Raw genomic sequence first — 18,995 nt, 5'->3', positions numbered from 1 at the left:
GCCCAGCATGTCTGTTAGCCGCAAGGCTAACAAGACATTTGCCTTGGGCATTTGGGGGGCGGCTTTTTTTGCCGCCCCCTGGAAAATGCCGCCCAAGGCAAATGCCTTGTTTGCCTCGCGGCTAATACGCCCCTGCATGCATACATACATATTTCCACATTACTACAAATCACATGAATTCAGTGAAAGCATTTAAAATTAAACATTTTCTTCCTTTTAAGCACACACACTCTTACTGGCCGATACATGCATTTATTGGTACATACACTTTCACTGACAGACACATGCTCTCACTGATACACATATACTGACATACATTCACTAACAGACACACAGTCATTAACACACACACCATTTTACTGACATTCACGCTCTCACAGATACACATACACTGACCTACACTTACTAACAGTGACACACACCTTCACAGACAGACACACAGTCATTGGAACACACACTGTTTATCCAACACACACTGTCACTGACAGATACACATTCTCACTGATACACATACACTGACATACACTCACTGACACACTAACAGTCATAGGCACACACACTTTTTAACCAATACACACTTTCACTGAGAGACACACACTGACATACACTCACTGACAGATACACACTTTCAGATACACATACACTAACATACACATACTTACTAATAGACGCACACTCTCAATGACACACACACTCTGACTGACAGATGTGCATTCTCACCGACACACACACTCACTGATTTGACGCACTCACACACATACACATTCTCTTACATACGCTCACAGATTAATTTTATTATTTATTTACCTTTGGGATAACTGGTGTGGATCATCTTCCTGGGTTCTAGTGGGGCTGCTCTGATCTTTGTGCTCTTTTAGCACTGCTCCCTCTTCTAACAGTGCAGGAAGAGCATAAAGATTACTGCTCCCGTATCGCCCGTCTACAGCCCCCTCAGATGCAGTATATTTAAGCAGAGTAGGCACCTATCGTTAGAGTAGGCAGGTGCCTACTGTGCCTTAGTGGATATCCAACCCACTTTGTGAAGAAGCACCCTAAGGTGGCCAGTCGGCAATCTCTTTGACCTCCAATGACGAGCGAAACACAGACAGCCCGGTCACACTTGCATCCTTCCCCACCCCTATAGTTCCACCACTGCACTGCACAGGAAATTTATATTCTGAGTGTGCTTCCCACATGTCTATTGTAATTACTAACTTTATTACTGGTAGCCTGAGCTCTATGACATCAGAAAGTGAGGTTCTGCCTCACTCATACACAAACACAGGCCAAGGCAGCAAAGTAGTGTGTCAGTAATCTCTACCTTATCCTATCCTTTATCACTGCGAGACTGTGAGAATAAATGTGATCCTCATGGAACAATAATAAGTAAACTTGGCAAGGTGCAAGTGAACTGCATTGAAGCTGGCTGAGTAATATAGTTATTCTATCAAAAATGCCAGAGCTGCCAGTCACTGCCCCTTGGTCTAGGACCCCCACTGCAATGTATGGCATGTGCTTCTTACTAAGGTGATCGCATTGATATTTCAATACGGAATCAGCCAAATATTTCACTTTCATTATTTCACAACCTGTCAAATATTCAAGATGAGATTTGATGCCCTTCTAGCCTGGCAGAAATTGGGTGTGCTTCACAGCAGCTTGGCATTGCTTGCATGTATGCAACATTCATGTTTTTGACAAACTAGTTTTTTGTATTTTGCGGATGTCATTGCCATAACTGGGATCATCCAGAAAGTCCATGGCTGCCTGGCATGCCTGTTGTTTGTGTAACAGTTATGCAAGGCAGCTGGTTTGCTAATGTATCAGTTTGTTCGGAAAAGTTCTAAATGTTCCTACTCACCACTTCAACTCCTCTTGGTTCCTGTGCAGAACACTGTCTTGAACTAGTCCCACCCACTCTCCACATATTTTTGTCAATTTCGTCATTGCTCTTTTTTAACTTTGTCTCCATCTATCCTCTCACCTTTCTACTCACTTCTTCTTTCCTTCTTTGTTTTTCTTTTGTTCTGTTTTTCAGTAATTCTCACAACTGCAGAGTTTGCCTTGGCCAGTGGCTGAAGAGATGGCAGCTCGGAGTTCAAGCATTGAGAGAGTTTTCTGCACACCATGCATTAGTAGGAGTCAAACTCTGGTAGCAAGATATGACATACAGCCGCCAGTTGGGTAACAATTCATGTTTTATATTTGATGTTTAGATAAAGCGGTGGCCAAACCGTTTCTCCTGAAATGGACACTGTAGTCACTATAATAATTTTATCTCATTGAAATGGCCAACGTGCCTGGCGTCCCCTAGCACTATTCCTCCATTCAGTCTTAAACCATTTTAGAGTAGTTTAACACTAAATAGGGGTACCAGGCCGGCCCCTTCTGGAGCTGGGGATAAGGCAGAGATTACACACTTCCTTGAAGTCATACCCTTCATACCGTCAGTTGGAGCTCTGATAGGCTAAAAGCAGTCAGCTGACACTCTCAGCCAATCACAACTGCCCATTGCTGCTCAGACTAATACTTCCTCACTAGCCAAAGTAGCACAGAGGTGATGGGGCAGCTGGGGACTCTCATTTAGCATTAAAACATAAAAACATTAAAAGCTGTTTAATGCTGAATGAAATGACCTTATCAAGGGACTCCAGATATCATAACCAGATTAATAAGATGAAGCAGATACAATGCCTACAGTTAAGTGTTGAGTATTTTATTTTACAGTTCTGGGGCTAAGGGTTTGAGGGTGTTTTGGAACAGATATATTTTTGGCAGTCATTAAAGGGTCCCTGGCATTTTTACACAGTGAGCTTGAACATGGACCACCTCCAATTCATTTGCTGATCTTGGGTGGCTTGTAACACTGAAACACTCAATAGAACCAGGTGACCTGTCTGTAAGTTGTGTCACTTACTGGATATAAACAAGATGGATATGATCTGTCAGACATGCAGACAGCATGCTATCACTGGCATAAATACTTACATCCTGAAAACAGAAAATAACATTTTATATGTGTGTCTATATGTGCGTGTCTGTCACATCTGACTCATACATAACGTGTGGTGTGGTTTAGTGGCCCAGCCTGAAAAATACAAAACTAGTGGGGGGTGGAGCTACAGTGGATCCCTGACACCATAGACTCTAGCGAACTGCCACAGTTTACCAGGCAATTATTCTCTGCTACATTGACACCCAAACATGCTAAGGCACTATCACTAAATTGACTTTACCACCTAGCTGTGTGACCTACTGACAAAAACTCTGTACCCAGAGATGTTGTCCTATGCTTCAGGTTACGTAATGATATATTTGTAATAGCAGTTAAAGGCCTGACAGACACCATTTGTTTTCGAGCAACACTCATTGATTTTATTCCATGACCTTCACCTCCCAACTCTTGTCTTGGTGTTCATCTTTGAAAGAGGTGACCTCTCAACTGTAAGCTGCTGGTATCCCGTACAAGTGGGGATCCCCACGGGCTCATGTAGTACAACGAATTGGCCAACGTTATAAGCTGAATTCCGTGTCAAATGCAGATTCATTCCTGCAATCCTTGGAACTCGTTATACCTACAACCTCTCAGATGTACCGTCAGACCCACCCACCAGTGGGACATGAATAATGTTACTGTCTTCATACCTTCTGCCTCCACTGCCCCAGGCTGAGTGGGTCCAGGGGATTGCTTGACACGGACAGATTAATGTTGCTTGTGTTATTATTGATGTTCCCTTATGTTTTTTTAATTGCCTTAATTTTCTGGTATTTCTATAACTTTTTTTTTCTATAGATTATATAACCTCCATGGGTTCTTGCAACACCCAGAGATCCATGCCATACTTGAGTATTGACCTCCCACCGAGCCCCGGACTCTTGAATTGTTAGTATATTGCTTTCGCCCATTATGACCTGCATATAGCCCAATATACCAGTCATGTCGTAACCACTCCATGATGTCTTTTCAAATATGCAGCCTCAACTGAAGCCTTCTTTAATTATAATTATTGTCATTTATTTTATTTTTCCTATTTTGTGACAGTGACAAGCTTAGACCAGTCATAATAACGAGACTCTACTTTATGAGCTATTAAGGCTTGTTGGTATCTGTTCAGTAAACAATAATGCTGTCTGTCAACGTCGTACTGATACACTCTAAGGAAAACAATAACCAAGGCTAACACTTTCTACACATTATGTCATTTCTTGATACATTTTTTTTTCCCCATGTGATATATTGGGCTGATGTATAAAAGTATTTATTGTGCTTTCATTACCCCTATGCCTCAATTAAAAAATAACTTACAAACAAACTAGTTTTAAAACTCTTTCATTCCGATAAAACACCCATCATGCTTTGCCATGCTAACTGTAACCCTTTAACAGCTGAAGAGCTATATTATGGTCTCCACTGTTGTTACATATTCTAAAAATTATATTGCGTTTTTTGTACACCTGTTCACCCCAAGAGCGTTGCTTGGAGGCCAAGAGAAGAGTATCTTTAGCCCAGAGGTACATTTTAAGAAACCTACCCCTACTTTACCCTATTTTTTTTTCAAAACTGTCCCTTGCATCCGTAATCATTTTATAATTACATAATATGCAAATTCATAGCTGAGAGAATTAATAGAAGAGGTTATTCAAAATTCAGCAATTGTAAGTGCTATTTCAGTACCAACATTACAAATTGTAACAGTGAAAGAGAAATACCCACCAGTTACAGAGTTTATGGAGAATTGGAGCAAACAATGAAAAAATACTAAAATGAGACCCAGGGCATTTCTGGAGGTCACTCGGTGTCAGCTCCCCACCTCCCCTTTCTAACAGGCTGATGCCAGAGGCCGAAACAGTTAGACAGGCCAACTGCAGTCTGTAGAATACTCAGGAAACACAGCAGTGCACACTGGATGGACTTGCAAAGAAGTACATTAATATAGAGTGCAACATTTCAGATGGTAATTTTCACTCTAGTGTCCCTTTAAAGTTCAATTTAGAGATTGAGATACAATTATTTAAGGTAAATTACATCTGTTTGAAAGTGAAACCAGTGAACTATGGCAATAGGAATATACATTTGTATTCCTAACACTACAGTGTTCCTTTAAACACAGAAATAGAAACTATCAAAAAATAAAAATGTTGTCAATCTTCAAAAAGTACAATAAAATAAGACATTTTTAGCACAAACAAATACGTTTAAGACCCTGCAAGGACAATGAAACCATATTAGCAAATATTGTAGTTCAGTCTGTTTGGAAAATGTATTACAAAGATCTAGGGTGAAGTTACCTGGAATAACTTTCCGGCGAAAAACAGTAAATGGTAAAGAGACCAAATCAAAGATAACTGGTGTAAACGATGGGGTGATTGATTAGTGCATGACATGTTTGTCTGCAAAGGTGGCAACTCGATTTCCAGTTCCTGAAATGTAAAACACTGAGTAAATTTCTTTGACACATGGTTAGTTGTTAAGCTGTGACTATTAAAATAGTTCCACTCCGATCATACCCATTGTACAGCGCTCAGTGGCGTACACACAACCCATGTTGCCCCGGTGCGAAAACTGATCTGTGGGCTGCTATGTTTCCCTGAGGGTTAATCCAGCCTCTAGGGGCTGTCTCATTGAGAGCCACTAGAGGCCGATTCCGCGATTCTCACTGTGAAAATCACAGTGAGAAGACGCTGAACATCCATAGGAAAGCATTGAGTAATGCTTTCCTGTGGGCGGTTTGAATCCGCACGCGGCTCTTGCCAAGCATGCACATTCGGAGCTGAGAGGCGGATCGGGGCGGAGACACAAAAGGTAAGTGCTTAAGACACACACACATACTCTCACGAACAGACGCATACACACTAGCTAACAGACACACACATTTACTGACAGACACACACTCAGTGACAGACAGACACACACTCACTCACTTACAAAACACACACTCACTAACAGACGCACACAAACTAACACACTCAGTAACAGACACACACAGTAACACACTCACTGACACACTCTTACACTAACACACACACACTAACACGCACATACTTTCTAACACACACACTCACACTAACACACTCACACATGTTTTAAAAAAAAATTAGTCCCCCAGCCTCCCTACCTTCGGGAGCGATGAGGGGATTCCCTGGGGTCCAGTGGTGTCACCCAGCGGGCAGGCTGGCACGCGCGCGAGGGAGCACTCTCCCCTGAGTGCTTCTTGTTCAGCTCCCTCGAGCGCAGTGTACTGATGCCGGAGCCGGAAGATGACGTCATCTTCCGGATCCGATATCAGTGCGGTGCGCGAGGGAGCACTCAGGGGAGAGTGCTCCCTCGCGCGCGCGCCAGCCTGCCCGCTGGGTGACACCAGGGCCAGCCTCGGGTAGGGGCCCTGAGGTGGCCAGCTCCTGGGCCCCCCAAGAGAAGAGGCTGGCCACACTGGGTACATACCAGGTCGCAGGGCGGCCGGGCCCAGTCGCAGCCGCGACCCCTGCGACCCTGGTATGTACGCCACTGACAGCGCTACGGAATCTGATGACGCTATATAAATAATATAATAATAATAATGTCCGTATGCTTAATTCAGACCAAGCTGCATTGGATGCAGTGATAAGCTGTGTGTCAAACATTGAACTATCAGAATGTTATCAGAGCCTGTTTGAATGGAGTGATATAGCATTTCCTTATCCGGTATGCTTGGAAGATAAGAATTTGTTACAAGATATTGTTAGGTCAGCAATGTGAAATTCTGTCAGCGGTGGCCGCTGGACTGTAACCGTAGCACATTCTCCTCCTCCTACAGAGAACATGTTTAATAAAATTATCCTTAGTAAAGGTCAGCATTATAATCCACTGCAAATCTAGAAAAGTGTGTGTGTGGGGGGGGGTTCTACACTGCGGTTTGTCCAAATTCTGCAGATGCAGAGCCCCTCAGCGTTATTTGATGAACCAGGAGTTGTTGGGCATTAACCAGGGAATTGCACATTTTACCCCAAATAACAAAACTGGAAGAAATTCTGCAACTCAGCTATTTTGTCAGTGCAATAATGTTTTCATGGTTTAGTGAACAGCTCAGTCTATGTGACCTATGTAAGACAAAGGGCAACATCACCCCCATGCTGCCATCTAGTGGCAAAGTGTGTCGTAGACATTATAAGCCTTTTATAAGTAGATACAAACATGCTCATCTCAACTAGGCTGAAATGTAACCCAGGTGGCAAATAACCGGAATCTGCATCTGGAGGGAAAAAAACATAGGGGAGACATAAATGAGGTGACTAGGATTATCCACGAAAAAAAAAAAAAACAACCAATGCAGGTAAGAAGAAAGTGATAGTAAAAGAGGGTTAAACCATTCTTGAACAGTTTAAACCCATAGCCTGCATCCAGCGGCGATCTCAAGTTCCCCCAGGCAGCATCCGGCTTCGCAAGCTATGTTACAGGCAGCGCGGAGTGCCGCTGAGCAGCTGATTGGTTAGAGATTCAGCTGACCGCTCTAATCAATGAGCGTCGCACCAACGCAGATGAAGGGGACACATCAGACTCCCCATGCTGGTACGTTGGGGCCCTAATGGTTATAAAATGTGGGGGATGAAGTTTTCCCTCACTCAGTCCCCACCCCTGCTAGTGGGAGTGAGCCCTAATATTAACAATAAGGGAGGACCTATTGTCCCCTTCCCTGGTCCCTACTAGCTGGCATGGGTGGAATTGGGAAAGTGGATAATAGACCCCCCCACCCTTCCCCCACCCCCTCTATTACACATGTTGGAACCCCCCACCAGCCTGCATGAAAATAAAATAATTATAAAATTATATTTGCCCTAATTAATTATACAATTGGTCTTGCCATTGTCCACCCCAGCACACACCCCAAAATAATGTATCCACCTATCCCCCTGAGGAGAAAGAGAAAGAAATCTTAAACCTGAAAAAAAATTATACTTACCATCAGAAGTCTTTTTTCTTCTAATTCTTCTGTCCTTAGCCCCAAAAAAGACCAAATAAAAATCCATAATTACTTGAATTAGAATACAAATAAGCCTGATTGCGGGGGGCGGGGCCAGGCCGTCGAACTAACCAGCGGACATCTTGCACAGCTCCAGCCCTAAACTTGAAATTAAGCTGAAAAAATACAAACCAAACGCTTCCCTGCCTTCAAGCTGCATAAATAAAAGGAGGGGAATGCCCTAGCAACCAGGGGAAGCAAACCGGGAGACAATACTGCAAGGATTGCGGCACTGCTGCCAGTTGCGGCCTACTCCGACCAGTGAGCCGCGGCCTACATACCTGAGCTGCTCACACACTACCTAAACTAAGTCTGCACATGGAAGGGATGTTACAGCCTCCTGAAATCAGGGACTGATCAGCAACGAGCATTGTGAGAATGGGGGTTATCCCGATCCAAGGTTGCCTGCTGCCTGACATGGGCCCCACATGCATGGTGGACATTAACCTTCCTGTGGACTCACAAGCCTGCTTACAACAACCACCTGGCCATCGAGATCCACCGTTGTCATCCACAGCGACTACTGGGCAGCTGCAGTCTCAGACTGACCATAAACTGAGCATAGACGGGGGAGTACCCAACAAGCATTCATGGAGTTCTGCCCCGGTGTTGCCTGGTTGCCCGAGGGGATTGCGGACAAGTCGCTGAGAAACCTGAACTGTGCTGCTCCACGTCGAATAGCTGGGGTCTCTGCCTCTGGGTTTCAGGGGGGCCTAGAGAAAGTTGCTCCCCATTGCTGCGAGCCTGACTGCTGGACTGTGAGGGCCTGTGGTGGACCGGTGGCCGCAGGACCGAGTGGCCAATGCATCAGAGAGGTGGCCGGTGATGGAGGGGGCAAGTGGAGACGCCCTATCTGCCCTGTTGGGACTTGGAAGGCACAGTGGGGGGTGCAGATGGCAGCTGGTCTATGGACTCCACGAGGGGGAGTCTAATGGACTAGCGAGTCCCTCGAGTGCCCGCTGTGCAGAGGAGATCCCGAGGGGAGACGTTGCCTGGTGCGGGGGGAACGGAGGCAGGTCTGCGCCCTTAGGGTACAGCTGGGGATATAGTGGGTAGGATCCTATAATAACATAAGACACTCCCTTATCAGCTCTGCTGCATATATAACGATAACCATATTATTTTAGCACTCACGTGCACTGTTCTAACACGGCACCGCAGGGGGAGATAGGGGGGGTTAACTGGCAAGAGATAGCATGGGAGAAACCCTTTTATATATATATATATATATATATATATATATATTATTTTTTATCTCTCATTTTTATTTTCAACATTTTAAAATGTCTGGCAATATGTGTCATTGCAAAGTCCGGAAGGATGCCGGGAGTTAACTCCCGGGAGCCTGAGATGGGGCCTTCACGCAGTGTGAGGGGATCTGTTGTAGGGGTTATATATTTTTTCATTTTTTTTTTTTTTAAATTCTCTTTACTTTATTGACTCATAATATAGCCACATGGCATTACCTGAAGCACAACAATACCTAAGATATCCCAATGAGATATATTATGCTTATGCTCACTAAAGTTGGACCTATACAAGCCGATAAGCTACGTGGAGCTACTTAACTTGGAGATAGGCCTATCAGCCTTGATAACAGCAACAATATTATGGCCCACCTGCGGACGTGTCTCAAGTTAGGAGCATCATCACAGTTATGCTCATTTTGTTTGTTTAAGCTACTGGCATCTTACCCTTATGACATATGCCTAATAACATTGATGTAGATTAATTTAGAAATAAACAAATATGTTTAAATATCTATCTGTTCCTGTCCAAATCTGAGATGATTAAATTGCGTATACGCAGAAGTAAATTCACACTGACACACGGAGTTCAGGTTAAAATAACTTCGAGAAAATTTAATGGCATCTGATTAAAAGCGGGCTCGCAGACCCTTATAAGAGCAAAATTACATCATCATTGCATATCAAGATATCAGTAAATAAACATCATTAATTGGATTAAATGTTAAGTGGCTATGTCAATGTCCACCCATCAATATTATTAATTGGCTCAAGAACTAAGTGGTTAGCTAGGTGTCCTCCCACCGGGAGGTGGTATTGTTCTGGACACGGGTGTGGACAGATGGCTCAAGCGTTTAAAATGGAGGATCTGTCAGGTACTGTGGTTTAAAATGGAGTTAGTGCAAAAATTCAACACAGGTTCAATACAGGTTTTTAATAATTCTACATCAGTCCCCCCTATGGAATGTTAGATTCTAAAAAGATAAACTTTATTTGTTAATACCAGAAGACGTGTTAGCCCAAAGGCACAGAAACCTCGTGGCCGCTAGCTAGGTGTTAATGCAAAGTGCAATTCTGTCCCTTAATCTGACCCTAGTAGGCTAACTCATCCGTCAGCATGGCTCTCGAACGCTTCACTCCCATGGGTGGCCCACGGTGGCTTATCCACCACTTCTCCACACGGGAGACTTTACCCATTACAGACGGATGCTGTCCCTAAGCTGGTCCCTACCTAGAACTCTTGCACTTTATCAATAAAAGGGATAGTTTGCAGCGGTATACAGGGTGAGTTGAGATCTTGAAAATCTTGGTCATCAACTGCCAGATGTGCAAAAGTTGGTGTTGCTTGGTCTACAGTCTTCTGTAGGAATTTTCTCAGACAAGGGAGGACACAACAAACGAGAAGAGCAAAGATAAAAAGAGAAATTAGTATTGCCATACCAATATGCATTAAAGCTTTTTGCCATCCTGTCATCCAACCAAACCATCTTTCCCAGGGATCTTTTATCCCAGAATTCCTTTTTAACTCTTCAGAGAGCTCATTTAATTTTTCTATGGCTAAGGTGACTTTACCATTAGGGCCTGTGTTTTCTGGGATGTAAGTACAACATGTCATGGTGTCGGGCAAAATTTTACATACACCCCCTTTTTCAGCTAGAATCATGTCTAAGGCCATTCTATTCTGGAAGGACATTTGGGATGTAGCCTGCAGCTGTTCGGCTAATCCCTGGAGGGCATCCCTGGTGTAGTTAACAAAGCGTTGTTGGTTGTAATAAATTTAATTTATCCAATTCAAATTCTTGTTTGCAGTAACTATGGTAAAAAGTGATTCAAATCCTGCAGCAACTTCATCTCTTGCTTTAAATTCATTGGGCACCCCCCTAGGCACCCCAATGGCATCAATGTAAATGTGAGGGTCAAAACTGCCTTTTACTGGGGCTTCACGCTTAACCTTGGTTGGTGTGTGTTTGGACTCATGTGTGTCAGGGTGTGTGTCAGAGATAATATGTATAGGCATGATGGCTTTAGCCAGAGTACACTCCCCCCACCATTCCTTGTCCATCCTGGATCTTAGCTGTAAATCCCCACACAACCAGTAAATATCCCCCAATGACCTAGTATGGAATTGCAGCAGGTTCATGGAGACAGTTCTGTAGGTGGCACAATACCCTTTGGAGAAGTTACCCAAGAATTTACCAATTCCATCATAATTAGCATAACAAGTGTAGTTACCTTTATAAACTGTAACACCATCTGGGGGTTTGACATCCTTGGCTAAGAGAGGATATTCCACTGTCCATGCTTTGCAGAGGGACCTATTGAAATTGTAGTGGTAGGCAAAAAGACTCAAAACACATTCTTCTATATCTACTGGCAAGGTTAAAGGTACGGTGCCGAGGTGAGGCCGGGCACCACCACACACATAGCATGCGGTTCTGTTATGTTTGTTGGCATTATATTTCATCCATTCCAACCATAGATTAACATCATTAAAACCAGTTTCAGCGGCCATGGTATCTTCAAAGGTGGGGTTTGCAATGGCCATCATGTCTTTAAAGGACTGGATGTGTGGTTTTAATGGATTTGAGACCATATGGGTGGCCCCTTGCCACTCTGGAGAGTGGCACATATCTTTAAGGTAGAAGTGCCCTAGCTTGTTATAGGAACCTTTCTTCCAATACATTCCCATTACATACTGATCTGCATCTGTTGGACTGGGATGCTCAATATTTAGGATTAATTTCATGGGTGTGCCTCCTCCAGGCTTCTTTAGGGTCATTCTTTGGAGGAGGGATCTGCCATGATCATCTACTTTAGATAAGGCACTTTTTGGTTTGTAACCCCAGGCAGGCCCGGCATTCCATCCTGCCGCCCCCCAATGGTTACAATTGTGCCCCCATTGCTTGTCAACTACACAAACATAGGGGTCCTTTAAATGAGGGATATCTCTATAGATATTTTGAATTTGTGACGTAGGGAATGGGCAATCTACAATGTCACAGTAATCAAAAGTGTAAGTAGCCACACGGGTACATGAGGAATTGTACCAGAAGGTATACCCACTGGCATCTTTGGTGATGGCTACTTGCTGGGCCTTAATTAAGCTGATTAAGGAGATGATGTACCAGAGGTACATGGTTGTGCGGTATCTGCTTCCTCCGGGGCAGGAGTTTTCTTGCAATGGGAAGCGTGGATCCAATGTGGCCTGCCGGCCAACTTGACAGAGGTTGAAGTGATCAGGAGAACTTGGAATGGTCCGTCAAATCTTGGTTCCAGGGTGTGTTTCCGCACAAATTTCTTGACTAGAACCCAATCTCTGGGAAGCAGGTTGTGGGTACCCGTATCAAATTCGGGATCTGGAATTGAAGAGAAAACTTGGGCATGTATTTTGTTCAAGGCATTTGCAAGTTCAGTTACATAGTCTACTAAAACATCAGTTTGAAGCTGCAACTGTTGCGGATAATAACAACCTAGTCTGGGTGCAGTCCCAAATAGAATCTCATATGGGGATAGTGAGTGCTTCCCTCTAGGTGTGTGCCTAACACTGAATAAAGCTATTGACAAGCTTTCTGGCCAGGGCATCTTTGTTTCTTGTGACATTTTTAGCATTCTGGCTTTTAGGGTGCCATTCATGCGTTCCACTTTGCCACTACTTTGTGGGTGGTAAGGGGTGTGAAAAGCTAGGGTCACTCCCAGAGCAGTCCAAATTTCTTTAGTCACTGTTGCTGTAAAGGCTGGGCCCTGGTCACTTTCAATGACTTCTGGAAGTCCAAACCTACATACAATATCTGCAAGTAGACGTTTTGCTGTTGTCTTGGCAGTGATATTGGCCACTGGCTAGGCTTCTGGCCAGCCTGAGAACATGTCCACTATTTCTAGTGCATACTCATGAGGCCCACTCTTGGGCATTTGTATGTGATCAATCTGAATTCTCTGGAATTGGTACATGGGCTTAGCCAAGTGTTTCAAGGGCACCTTGGTTGGTTTCCCTGGGTTGCATTTTGCACAAATGACACAGGCCCTACAGAAGCTGTTGATCAATGTTGTGATTCCAGGTGCTTCATAATACTTTTGTATGAGGGCGGCCATTAAGTCTTTTGACAGATGTGCAGGTCCATGTGCCCATTGGACAACTGCTGGATATAAATTCTTAGGAAGGCAGAATCTAAAGTTGTAATATACTCCATCCTTTAGGACTGCTCCTTTCTTCTTCCACTTCTGTATTTCTTCGGGGGTAGTTGTAGCTTGCTGTTCCCGTAAGATTCTTAGGTCAGTAGGAAGGGTCTGCAAGGTAAAAATAGGAGTTTCTTCGTGTCCGGACACTTCTTCATCCACTTCCTGCAATTTTCTTGCCGCTTGCTTAGCAGCCTGATCAGCCAAGTGGTTGCCCTTTGCTTCATCTGTATCCAACTTCCCATGTGCCTTCACTTTCAAGATGGCCACTTCTTCAGGGAGTAGGAGGGCATCCATTAGTTCCTTGATTGCAGAGCTGTGTTTGACTGGTGTACCGGCAGTGGTAAGAAATCCTCTTGTTTTCCAAATTAGGCCGAAGTCATGTGCCACACCCAGAGCGTATCTTGAATCTGTGTAGATGTTGGCACGTTTTCCTTCGGAGATTTTGCATGCTGAAGTCAGGGCTTGCAATTCAGCTTCTTGTGCAGACATTGCTGGTGGTAAAGATGATGATTCGATAACTTCGTCTGTTGTGGTTACGGCATATCCTGTGTGGTATTTTCCTTCTTCATCAGCATACCTTGAACCGTCCACAAACAGAGTGAAATCAGGATTCGTTAATGGATTCTCATGTACAGTTGGTAGATGTATTGTCTCCATTTTCATCTGTTCAAAACAGTCATGAGGTGTCTCTGGGTCATAATCATTCACTATGACCAGATCTTGAAATTCATTCTCCAGGAAGTGGCGTGGCCATGCTTCAAGATGGTCAGTTGTTGGGTATTTGACAATGCCATTTTCCTGTAGCTGTGAATCATCCATGGTGGCCCATAATTTTGCCATGGGCCCAAGATCATTCCATGATTTTGTTTTCAACTTGGTGACAGGGACATGTGGAATGGCAGTATCCCAATGACGGTACAAGTATTTGAGTTCTGAAGGTAATTGAATCAAGGCCATGCTGTTGCCTTCAGAGTCACAGTAGAAGTCTTGAGCAGTGAGTTTCACCTCCACCAGGTGATAAAGCTCATCTTCGTAGCAAGGCTCAGGAGTGCTGTTTGGCTTATACCACATGGTACAGAAGGCATATCCTGGTCCCTCGCAGAGAGGAGCTTGTCCATCATGAAAGGATAAATCAGGATGCATTTTCTTAATGGTACCAGTAAGAAGGTAGATGTAGGTTTCATCCATGATAAACCCATAGTAGATACCTCCCTCAGGAAGTGGGAGAAGAGTGGACGGATTGAGAACTTGACATCTTTGTATGGTAATGTTGTCAGGTAACAAGAGATGACATTGGAGGCGTAGGTGTCTTGCAGGAGACACATGCTTGAGTTGTACTTGGTTGATGATGGCAGAAATGTCATGAGGGGCCAAGACAACTAGAGGGTGGCCAAGGACCAGGTCTGCAGTTCTTTCAATGAGTTCTCTTGCTGCAAAAACGGCCCTAAGGCAAGAAGGGGTCCCTCTGGCCACGATATCCAGCTGGCAGGAGAAAAATCCAATAGGCCTTTGACGGCCTCTTAAGTCATTTGTTTGGGTAAGGACTCCTGTAGCATGGCCTTGTCTTTCAGAGACAAACAATTTGAAGGGTTTGGTATAGTCTGGTAGGCCTAGAGCAGGAGCAGATGCAATGGCACGTTTTAGTGTATTGAAATTATCCAGTGCTTCATTGGTCAGGCAGAATGGGTCTGACTTGAGTGCATCATAGAGTGGTTGCATGAGCAGAGAGGCTTCTGGGATCCATGCTCGGCAATAGGAAATGAGGCCTAAGAAGGCATGTAGAGCTTTTGAAGTCCTTGGAGGTGGAATGTCCAGTACTGCTCTGACTCGGTCACGGGTGAGATGTCTGGTACCTTGAGATAGACAATGTCCAAGGAAGATTACTGTAGGTTGACAGAATTGCAGCTTGAGAAGTGAAGCTTTGCATCCTTGTTCTGCTAAATAGCAAAGGAGACTAATTGAACATTCTTCAGTTGTTGGTATGTCATCTCCACAGAGCAGTAAATCATCCACATACTGGAGCAGGACAACTTCTGGATGGTCTGCTTGCCATGGATCAAGGATAGAGCACATGGCCTTTGCAAACTGACTTGGAGAGTTTTGTGCCCCTTTGGGGCATGACAGTCCATGTGTACTATTGCATTTCATGTGTGAAAGCGAACAGGTATTGGCAAATTGGATCCAGTGGTACACTGAAGAAGGCATTGGCCAGATCAATAACTGTGAAGTATTTTGCTGAAGGTGGGACCCCAGAGAGCAGAGTGTGTGGGTTAGGCACAATAGGGGTGTCCAGGACTGTTGCTTCATTGACTGCACGGAGATCCTGAACCATTCTGTACTTCTCTGGTTCACCTTTTGGAGTTTTCTTCTTCACAGGAAATAATAAAGTGTTACATTTTGATTCACATTTCACGAGAGCACCCTTCTCCAAGAGTGCTTTGATTTGAATTGAAATAGCTGCAGCTTGAGCTGGTTTTAAAGGATATTGTGGTTTTCTTGGTAACTTTGCTCCTGGAATGAGCTTTACCACCACAGGTGGAACTTTTAGGTGACCTATGTCCTCTGGGCCTGAGGACCATAATTTTGCAGGTAACTTTGTCTTTAGTGAATCCGGGAAATTGGACCTCTGTTCCTTTGCTTCCCCATGGGGTTCTTCTAAATGCAGCATCAGAGGCAGGGAGCACAAGGCTGAGGTGTCTGATACAGATAGAGGGGTAGATAGTTCTACCTGTCCATCTGGAGTGAAGATGATAGATGCCTGCAGGCGTGAGAGGACATCAGCGCCTAACAGGTTAATTGGGCATGTGGAGGATACCACAAAATGAGCAAGCAAGCTGGGGTAGTTGCCAACTCGTAATGAAGTTGTTAAGGGATTGCGTCTTGGTTGGCCATCCACTCCTACACAAGAGACATCGATATTTGACAGAAATGATGGGTCTGGCAGGTCTTGTTCTCGTAGAACACTTCGGGCTGCACCTGTGTCAACAAGAAATGTAGCAGGTTGTCCTTCAATGGGTAGAGTCACAGTGGCAAGTGGCCCCCCCTTATCCCCTGAAGACACTGCCATGAAAGGGGTTAATGACACAGGCTTGCCAATTTCCTAATCATCTGGTTCCTCAACAATTGGAACTGTTTTTGGGGCTTTGGGGACATGTGCAGCCTTTGTCACTTTCTTGGGCTCTTTCTTGGGCTCTGGGCATTCACCTCTGAAATGTCCTTTAGCACCACAATTAAAGCAATGTCCATCCTCGGGTTTGGTGCCTTTTGGGACAGGTCCGGTGCGGGACACCATGAGAGGAGCTGAATTGGGCCTTCTAGGAGTCTGGGCAGATTCCAGACCCCTAGCAACTAAGAGTAAGGTATCCAGAGGGACTACCTTATATTCAGGGCGTGCAGCAATGATTCCCTTGCGTATGGAGTCTTTAACACCTTGGACAAATGCACCAGACAGCATTTGAGAATGGAACTTGTCTGTCAGATCAAATCCCAAATCTGTAAACAGTTGAAACAGTCTTGCGTGAAACCTTTCCACTGATTCTCCTTTGTCTTGCACAATATCAGTAAGGCCAGCAGCCTGATCTGCAAGTTTGTCCTTTGCCCACTCCTTTAGTTGGTTGCAAAAAGTTACTCCGGAGGGGTAATCAATGTCACTTATAAGCAGATCTGTACTGTGGTGGCGGGCCATGGTGGGCCAGTATGCATCCCTGGCTTTAATAGCACAAATGCTCAGTAAATCACGCCATGCTGCAGAATAAGTCTTTTGAATCTGAACTATTCCTCGGTAAAAAGGCATAGGTTGCTTTTCTGGGTCAGGGAGTGATTTCATCAGGGCACTAGCCTGAGTAGGATGGATGACTGGGGGCCGCCATATTGGAGGCGTGAAAGGAAGCTGCGTTAGGGTTAAGGGAAGAAGTGGCGGCCATGTTGGATGTGGGCACATCCGGGGCAGACTGTGCCAGACTGGGCATGACCGGGGTCTGGGGAGTGGCTTGGGAAAGGAAGTAGGCTTGGTTTGGATAGGGCAGGGCCAAGGGGTAAGGGAAGGGGTAGGGCCAAGACAACTGGGTAGGGTTTTGGGCGGAACCTGGGGAGGGTGGGTTAGTTGGGCAGAGATTAGGGAAGAAGGTGGGACATCCGGGATACGGATATGAAACTGAAGGGGTGGGAACCTGGGCTGTGGGAGGGGTGGGAAGGAGAGAGAGCGGAGAGAGATTAGCAGAGGTGGGTGTAGTAGGAGGGGCCGGAGCGGGTGTAGTAGGAATGACAGCAGCGGATGAGGAGGGGTTAGAGAACTGGGTGGATGCAGATGGGAGGGTAGGAGTATTGACGGAGAGAGAGCGTAGAGAAGGAATGGCGGATGAAATGCTTGGATTAGGCAGAGAAGGTAGTGCAGGGATGGATGAGGATGATGGGAATGTTAGGGATGATGATGGGGAAAATAATGATCCATCAGAATTCAGGACCGGACAAACAGGGGAAATGACGGGATGGGTGGTGGGAGGAATGGGAGTGGGGAACATGGTCAGCTGGCTGTCACTTATTGCTGACTGAACCTTGGGGATGGACATCCCCATGGCGCCATTTTGGGGCGCTGGCTGAGGGAATGCCCCAGCAACACAATTATTATGATACACAAACAATTTTACACCTTTGTGATCTATTTCTTCCTCAACCCAACCTTCCTGCTGAATAGCCTTCGCTACTCTGTACCATGCTTCAGCAGTACGCAATAAATCATTATCTGTAAGCTTGCCTTTCTTCTCTGTCAGTAATCTACGCCAGCTTTCTGGCTGCAATCTACCACATGAAGGCACAGCAATTTTACACACTTTAGCAATCTTTTCAACTCCTTTAACCATTTCTTCACCCTCTCTATCCTCATCTAGATCACACGCTAACCAGCCCTTACCGGGCTTACTCAATCCCTGTCCCATATCCCCCTATAAAAGGCGTCCCAGATATAGGGAAAGGAAAATGAAACAGAGCGTCTACAATGCTCGACTGCCACTCGGAAGGGTGGGTCCCCCCAAGTGAGTCTTCCCAAAACGTAGACTAGTCACTAAATCCGCCTACCCGAGGTGGTAGTCACGGATTGGAGCGGGGTGAGAAGTGTGTGACCAATCACTTCTCTCACAAGAGAAATAGGAGTGGAAAGTGTAAATAACACAGGAAGTAGAGTAAAAGTAAAAGTAAAGTGAAATTTAGAGACAGACACAGGAGTTTGAATGACTCCCAATTAAACAAAAAACAACAATTCAATTGAAATACAGTGCATGCATCACAGTTCAAATAAAATCAACAGTAATCCCTTTCCTTTACTCATGTGACCAAAGTCACCTCCCTCAACCTCGTAGTGTCCCCGCTCGGAGAACAACTTTCGTAAGTTTCACTACCAGCGGCCACAGGAAACAGCAACCATCTCCGACCCGAATCCTGTATAGCCTCCCTTGTTACAGCAGTCCACTAAGTGTGGCCACCACTATCCTCACCCCTGTAGCGCCCCTACGGACCCACCCGTAAGTCTCACTACCACGTGGTGCTGGAGACAGCAATGCCTGCTTGAATCCACCCGCCA

The sequence above is a fragment of the Pelobates fuscus genome, chromosome 2, assembly GCF_036172605.1.
Source record: "Pelobates fuscus isolate aPelFus1 chromosome 2, aPelFus1.pri, whole genome shotgun sequence".
In the NCBI taxonomy this organism is placed as follows: Eukaryota; Metazoa; Chordata; class Amphibia; order Anura; family Pelobatidae; genus Pelobates; species Pelobates fuscus.
This window is presented reverse-complemented; position numbering follows the sequence as displayed.